Below are 8898 nucleotides of genomic sequence, written 5' to 3'. Positions count from 1 at the left end.
CCTTACTTGTAATTTTTATATGGTTAGCTACTTATTTTCTAGATTTCCCAGCCAAACTTGATTTCTTTATTCTGATATTGTATTTTGCTTTCTTGGATGAAAACAGACTAGGTTTTATTTTGCTACTATATATTATGTTCATTTTTATTTATGTTGATTGGTATTTACTGGTTATATGCTCCCAATGTTATGTGAATTCTGAACCACTTTCAATGTCTTGGTTTGAGTATATAAGTTTTGGTCTGTGTATGTGTAACTATTAGGCAAGAAAAATTGGACGGGACTGCATTTTTAACATATTTGATGGGGGATTTTTCTAAAGATTTGGTGCTTCACTGAGATTTGATTTGTGAATTTATCTTGCAGATATTGGAGCAGGGAGTTTGTATTTTCAAGGCATTGACTCAAGGTAATTTTACTCTGTTATTTTTTTTTCCTATATATTTTCTATGCTGGATGATGATTAAAGTAATGCTTTTTTTTCAGATTTTCTTTTGTAGTTTCTTTCTCATTAATTGTTTCTCTGTGATACTAATTGTTATTAATTTCTATCTTCAATATTTATGCTAGATGGAAGATCAACCACAGGGTGTTAAAGAGAGTTTGGTGCAGTCACATAACACTAATATGACTACTGAAAACACAGAAGAGTCAACTCAAAATGAGGTAGATTCTAAAACTGCAAAAGGAAAACGTAGAAGAAAATTGACTTCAAATGTTTGGTCTTGTTTTAATATGCTTCCTTTGGATCAAGATAGTCAAACACAAAGAGCTGAATGCAAGCATTGCGGTAAAATATATAATGCTGACCCCAAGTATGGGACAGGAAACTTAAGTCGTCACATGAAAAGTTGTGAAAGAAGAGACACTTGTGATATTGGGCAGCTAGTGGTTTCTCAAGACAAAGGAATTGTGGCCTTGGGCTCAAAAAGGTTTGATCCGAATCACTTTCGTGAATTGATGACTCGTGCAATAATTTTATATGATTTGCCTTTTTCATTTGTTGAATATGAAGGTGTGAGAGCTACATATGAATATTTGTATCCTGGAATCACTTTAGTAACTAGGAATACTGCAAAGGCTGATGTTGTTAAGATGTATGCATTAGAAAAGGCAAGGATTAAATCAATGTTGAATAATAATTCTAGTAGAATTTGTTTGACATCTGATTTATGGACTTCTATAGTGACTGATGGTTACATAACAATTATTGCTCATTTCATTGATAAAGATTGGGTGCTACAAAAAAGAATTCTAAATTTTTGTTTCATTCCTCCACCACATTCTGGTGTTGTAATATGTTCAACAATGTATGAGTTACTAAGTGAATGGGGAATTGAAAAGAAGTTGTTTGCTCTTACTTTGGATAATGCTTCTTCCAATAATGTGACTGTTGATTTATTGCAAAAAGATTTGACAGCTAAAAATGCACTTCCTTGCAATGGTAAATTTTTTCATATTCGTTGTTGTGCCCATATTCTTAATTTGGTAGTGCAAGAGGGGTTAAAAGATATTGATGGTGTGGTTCTAAAAATTCGTGAAAGTGCAAAATATGTTAGAGGTTCGCAAGTTAGAAAGAAGAAGTTTCTAGAATGTGTCAATCTTGTAGGTCTTGACTCTAAGAGGGGTTTAAAGCAAGATGTGCCAACTAGATGGAATTCAACTTTCCTTATGCTTGATAGTGTTATATATTATCGTCAGGCATTTTGCCATTTGGAATTAATTGACAGAAGCTACAAGTATTGTCCTTTACCATACGAATGGGAAAAAGCTGAGAAGATTAATGAATTCTTAAAACAATTTTACAATGTCACTTGTAGTTTCTCTGGAACTGAGTATCCCACATCTAATTTGTATTTTCCATCAGTGTATTCTTGTTATTTTTCACTGAAAACAGCAAAGGAGAGTGATGATTCATATCTATCAAGTATGGGTAGTTTAATGATTGAGAAATTTGAGAAGTATTGGAAAGATTTTAGTATAATATTGGCCATTGCAGTGGTTCTTGATCCTCGTTACAAGTTGAATTTTGTGGATTATGCATATACCAAAGTTTATGGTGTAAAGGGATCACCACAATTTCTTGAGGTAAAGGAGCATTTACACAAATTATTTTCTAAGTACTCTACAGAGAAGCCTTCTATGTCATTATCTTCTAAAAGTGATGCTCCAAACACTTCCAGGAACTCAGTACTTAAAAAAAATAAGACTCTCGTGAAGGTAAACATAACTTGTTTAATCTTTTGAATTTTTATTCTATTATATTACTTTCATATTGGTTTGAGTTTGATTTTTAAATGATTGCATGACTTTTATTCTTTTGAAAATCAAGAACAAGCAGCTACACAAAAATATGAATTGGAATTTTATTTAGATGAACCAAGATTAAGTATCAATGTTGATTGTGATATTCTTGACTATTGGAAAGGAAATCAGTTTCGATATCCTGAGCTTGCTGCTATGGCTCGTGATGTTTTGAGCATTCCTATATCTACTGTTGCCTCAGAAGCTGCATTTAGTGTGGGTGGTCGGGTACTTGATCAATATAGGAGTTCACTTAAGCCAGACATAGTTGAGTCATTGATTTGCACAAGAGATTGGCTATTTGGAGATATGGGTAATTTTATTGATTTTTTATCATCTATTTTATTATATATATATATCACATGTTAATTTTTGTTTTATAAATGTATATAGAGAACACAAAATCTATTCGTGTGGCTGTGGATACAATTATTGATGATGTGCTTAACTTGGATATCAATGACCATACATATTCAACATCTTCTCAAACTGAAAGTTCTCATGACAGTGTTCAACAAGACAGTAATGTAGTAATGGAAGGTATTTTGAATATTTTATTTGCTATTATATTTATAATTTTTTATGTGCACCATTCTCAGTATGTAAATCTTGATTTTTCTTTAATACTCTCTGCAGGTTGAACTTCAAAGTTTGAAAGTGAAGCTGCCTAACAATGGAGATTGATGAGCCAAATATTTATTAGTTTAACTTAGAGACTAGAACTTTGAATTCATCATTTATATTATGTTTGAGACCAAGATTATAATTTTGAATTTATCACCTTTATATTATGTTTGAGTAGATTAAACCTATGAATTTATGTATGGTGTTTGTAATTGTTGTATTATTGTGTGTTTGAGTGACAGGTTTTATAATTTTCATTATTATGTTAATCGTGTCAATTTCATGTCAATTTCATGTCGTGTCATTACATGTTTAATTGTGTATTAATCGTGTCAGTTTTAGATTTGTGTCAAATGACAAATTTATTAAACGTGTTATCGTGTCGACACATGTGACCCGCTAAGATAATCGTGTCGTGTACGGGTTTGGATTTCTGACACGAATAATAATCGTGTCGTGTACGAGTTTACTCTAATCGTGTCGTGTCATAATCGTGTCGACACGATAACACGAATTGCCACCCCTACCTGAGAGAGATGAATAATACAATCGTAAGATAATAGCTCTAATTCTCTCATAAAATGTAAACTCAAATCAGCCAAAAGTCCCTTCCTTGAATTATTTCTCTCTATTTATAGGCTCAAGGAGGATTACACGAATCAGTTACAGATATTCTTTCCTAAATAATCGAATCATCATGGATCATGGGAGACAATCTCGGATATGATTACAATTGTACAAGATTATCTAAAAATATATGGAGTATACGACCAGGCTGGTCGTATATAAGCTTCAAATGTTACGTTAGGGGAATCTCACTGGTAGATGGTCGAACAGAACCTCTGCCAGGTGTCAGCCACGTGTTAAAAACTTATGCCACGTCACCCATGCCTACTTTTTGGATAACTCATATATATTCTTCAGTTTGACTCAGTACATCTCTAAATCCATTTGCTTGTCAGGGGTTCTCCTAAACTCAAAATAAATCTCTGAGTAGCTTAAAACCAATTATGCTACATGACTCAAAGAATCAGAAAAATATCATCATACATATCAACAGAAATGAAAAAATCACTACTGGTTTGTGTTCTTTTTTTATTAGTCTAAGCACAATATATTTCTAATGCATGAAGAATTATAATTGCCTACTAGTTCTCAGTTTTCACTACCTTAAGAAATAGAATAATAATAATAATAATAAATACTCGGCAGGAAATAGAAACAACCCTAAGATATATATAGTAGTGACTCACTGATAACAAAACCACTCTAAGAGAAGACGGAGAAGACGAACAAACCTGTGGAATGGAGAAGCTGTGCAGTCGAAAGGTGCGGAGAAGACGGAGAAGCTATGCAGTCGAAAGGTCTTGTGCAGAAAAGAAGACGGAGAAGACGGGAGAAGAGAACAGAAGCGAAGAAGAAAGGTGCGGTGCAATTTTTAACCTCTACATAATCATTAGCGGCGGGACCCGCCGCTATTAGTCTTTCCCGCCGCTAATAAAGGTGAATTCCTGCCGCTAATTCTATTAGCGGTGGGTTGTCCGCCTCTAATATAGGTAATTGCCCGCCGCTAATAAAAGTTAAAAACTTTTCCCGGGCTTTTAATTTAGTATATTAGCGGCAGACGCTCCGCCGCTAATAGTAGTAAAGTCCGCCGCTAATATATTTTTTTAGCGGCGGACCTCCAAGTCTCCGCCGCTAATATACTGTACAATACAGGCAGACTTGGTCCGCCACTAATACTTACGCCGCTAATAACCTCCATTCTTGTAGTGCACTAAAATACTCATTGCTCATGAACAAACTCGTTAGCTTCTCAAGGACAATGACAAAATTTAACAACAAAAAAGCTATTGCAAACAATAATATTGTCCACTAGACTTTTAAATGAAGATGTGTGCACTTATATATTAATTAGCAAAAGGTATTCTTTTCAGAATCTCGATACTCATGGCCAACACTATTGAACTTAAGTACATTTATAACCATGCCATGTTATAATAAATAGGTTAAGTATATAATTTCAGCTACTAGGTGACAAAGAAGTGGTTTTCAATTTCTCGTATTACTTATTAATTCAATAATGAATTACACCAATACTAATATAACATTCACAACAAGAAAAAATGGCTTTTACTTCGGGTTTTAAGCTGGATTTACTTCGGTTTTCACTAAAATTCGCAACCGCAGTAGTTTGGAGCGAAGTAAAAAATAGACTTTCTAATTATTTTTAAATGGCCAAATTCTATTTATATATTTTTTTTCCCTAATTTTTTTTAAAGAGTCTAATTATATGAATTTATAGTTATACATATTTTTACAATTGGAATTGGATTATTTTCATTTAATTTATAACAGAAATAAAAATCACAAAATTTATACACTTAGAATTAAAATTCTTATAAAATTAAATATTTATACATTCACATAATTGTTAAGTAGAATAACCTAATCGTTCATATATACATTCACATAATTGTAATTAGGTAAATTAGCCTAAACATTTAAATATACATTCACATAAAACTAAATGTATGTATAAACAAAATAGTCTTACTAATAAATTTAAGTCATCAATCGGCTTATTAACTATTCTTGTTGGATTGACAAGATGTCCTCCCGACCCTTGGCCACAATTTGACTATTAGTAATTTTGTCATTTAGTTCATTCTACGAAACAAACCAATAATAGATTAAATTAGTAACTTGTAACAACACTTAAAAAAATTCCTACTTTGCTTTAAAACACTTACAACTCTTTCTTCAATTTTGTTGTCCAAATTATCTTCAACAAGAGTCATCTTTGTTTCTCGCACTCTTATCCAAATTTCATATCTATCTACATCTTCCACTCCTAGTTCTTTTTTCTAGGACATCAAACATAATTGAAGTTTAATTATTAAATTTTTCTAAGTCTAACAAAATTTCGGCAGCATAACAACTGCATTTTAACATCTCCAAAAATTAAAAAACCTGTAAATAACACACAAAATATCTCGACATAATGTGCGAATTGAAAAAAGAAAATAATTAATAAAATCTATAAAAAAAATTGGCAGAGTTTCCTTTGTTTTTGTAACATATACCAATTTTATAGCTATATATAAATTCAACACAAACAAACACAAAATCAATATACATAATTCCATCCTTATATCACCGCCAACAACAAATTTCTCAGAACCTACTTCACTAAAGTAAAACATGCATGATTTAACTCTAATTTTATAAATAAATATTGCAATAGTGATAAATAAAATTTAAAGATTACTCACCTCCAATATTACTCTTGAAGTCACCCAAAATCAATACCAAATTGGCAACTAAATCAACAACCCTACTAAAAAGCTTAAATAAAAACAAATAAAAATCAATTACATAATTAATTAAACTAGTTACATAATCATCAAACAACATATCAAGCTAGCTAGTTATAGAAAATAAAAACAAATGTCACTAATAATCCAAACATTTCAAGTTCTAACATTGACAACAACATTACCTATTGAAGCTACGTTTAGAAATTTAAATAGCAAGTCACAACAATTATTAAATTTTACTAATATATATATAATTAATAACATTATATAAAATAACAAAATAAAAAAATATATAACACAAATATACTAAAAAATAAGTATTAAATTCGGAATAATATAAAAAAAAAATTAACACAAACAAAGTTTTAAGGGAACAAACCTTCTTTGATGCTCAAACTAACCTCTAAATCAATATTGACAACTCTAAAACCTATATATAATAAACACATTATATCTATAAGAAAAAAAATCTGAAAATAATATAGAAAAAAAAAATCATACAAACAAAGAATTAGTGATTCATACCTTTTTTGAAGCTCAAGAACTTATTTTAATGTAAGAAAACCAGTTAAAGTCCAATAACAATACCCATTTTCGAACCCTAAAAATACCTACACCCAAAGTCTTTATTTTCTCCCTCAAAAATAAAAATGGAACTAATATTTCTGTTTTTAAGTAAGAAAAATGGTTTCAAATGGTAAAAAAAGCATAAAAAATGGTATATTTAGTGAAACTCTCGTGGGAGTACGACAACAATAGAGGTTTTCTGGGTTTGGCATTTGAGATTTTTGCTTCAGAGAGACGAATGAGGGGCGGGATCTATATATTAAGGGTATTAAAACTCTTTTACTTCGGTTCTTATATAAAAACCGAAGTAAAAAGGGTACTTTCTACTTCGGTTTTTGTATAAGAACCAAAGTAGAAAGTACCCTTTCTACTTCGGTTTTTATATAAGAACCGAAGTAAAAGCCTTCAGGGCCGCATTTGGCTTGCTCCACTCTTCACTTCGGTTTTTACTAATATAGTGTGCAAACTAAACATAACCCTTGTCTATTTTCTATTTTAGCTTCATTTTTTTAGGAAACCGAAAAAAAGCCTTTTATTTATTTACTACCATTCCCAAAAGTGAAGTAAAAACTCATTGAAAGATTTTTATTTCAGTATTTTTATATTGTATGGGTAAAAAATGAAGTAAAAATCTATATTCTAATAATGATCATTACGTGGTGTGACATCACACTGCCTTATTAATATGAAGTTTTCATTTTTCCAAAGCCTCTTTAAGAAGAGTTCAACAGTTTTGAAAGCTTATATATATGCTATATATTAATTACTATTTACATTTACTGAAACTTAAATAATAATAATAGTCTCCATGAAGTGATCGACTTGTTTAAGTCAACCATATATAACGTATATATATATATATATATATTATACTTAAGACTAATTAAGTCTCGACTATTCATTATATTTATTATAACATGGCATGGTTTCGATTGCGTTTGTCGTGAGTAGTTGAAACTTAGTCTAGAAATTATTTTCTGAACAAAATTGAGTATAAGAAATTATTATTTAGAGTGGTTCTAATCAAGTCTATAAAGTACGAGTATGAAATAACTACTTATCAACTTAGTAATAAATTAAACTATAAAAAATTTCATAGTAATAAATTTGTTTGTTTCCAACACTATAGAAGTACATATGGGAACCACATATGCATGCAAGCTAAGAAGTTAGTTCAATATTCCTACTTTTGTGAGTTTAAATAGTAATAATAATTATTATTATTATAGCACCACCATATGCCTTCCCTCATCGAAACACCAAGAAGAGACTAATGAATAAAAGGATAAAAGAAAAAAAGAAAAAGATAAAAAAAAAATACCTAACTCTAACCTAGAAAAAAAAAAGTACAGTACAAAATTGAGAAAAATTCTAAAAAAAAAATACATAAACTAAAAAAATACATGTAGTAAAAAAACAAGTGAAAAAAATGATTATGAGAGCACTCACGTTAGAATAGCTAAAATACATATTTAGCTCAAGTATCTTTTGTCGTTTAAAGAGAAGTGATACAACATAAAGTCTCCATAAACATATATAATTAAAGAATGATTAAGTCTTCATATATGTAATTACTCAAAGAAAAGAAAAAAAAAAGTCTTCATATATGTAATTGCATAAATCAAGGAGAAAAGGCAAAATGAGATATTAATTAGTCAACTTGTGATAAACTAAGAGAAATCTACATACTTGAAATAAGTGGGAGACAGTAGTATCAACTGTCACATCCACACCAACTTGATCCATCCTATCATTATCCTTAGGCTACAACAACTTGTCAATCTCCCCTAAATGAAGCCCAAGCTCACTATAAGCAGCAGTAGAAGATGGGAAAGAAAGATCAACAATATCAGTGAACGAATCAGAAGGCTCAGCTTGAGCAACCTTCTTCTTCTTCTTTTGTTTTCACTTCAAAACAAGAGGTTTAGCGGCAGGTGCAACCTCCCTATTCCCATCAGTACTCCCAACAAATGATTTCTTTGCTCAACGTAAACGTTCCAAAGCATTGGAACTAGATAGAGGAAGAGTAAATGGTTGAGACATAGCTATATCTGCAAATAACCGCTCATTGGTCGTCAACTCA

Source organism: Humulus lupulus, chromosome 2, assembly GCF_963169125.1.
Source record: "Humulus lupulus chromosome 2, drHumLupu1.1, whole genome shotgun sequence".
Lineage (NCBI taxonomy): Eukaryota > Viridiplantae > Streptophyta > Magnoliopsida > Rosales > Cannabaceae > Humulus > Humulus lupulus.
The sequence above is the reverse complement of the archived record's forward strand: the minus strand, read 5'-3'. Positions refer to the sequence as shown.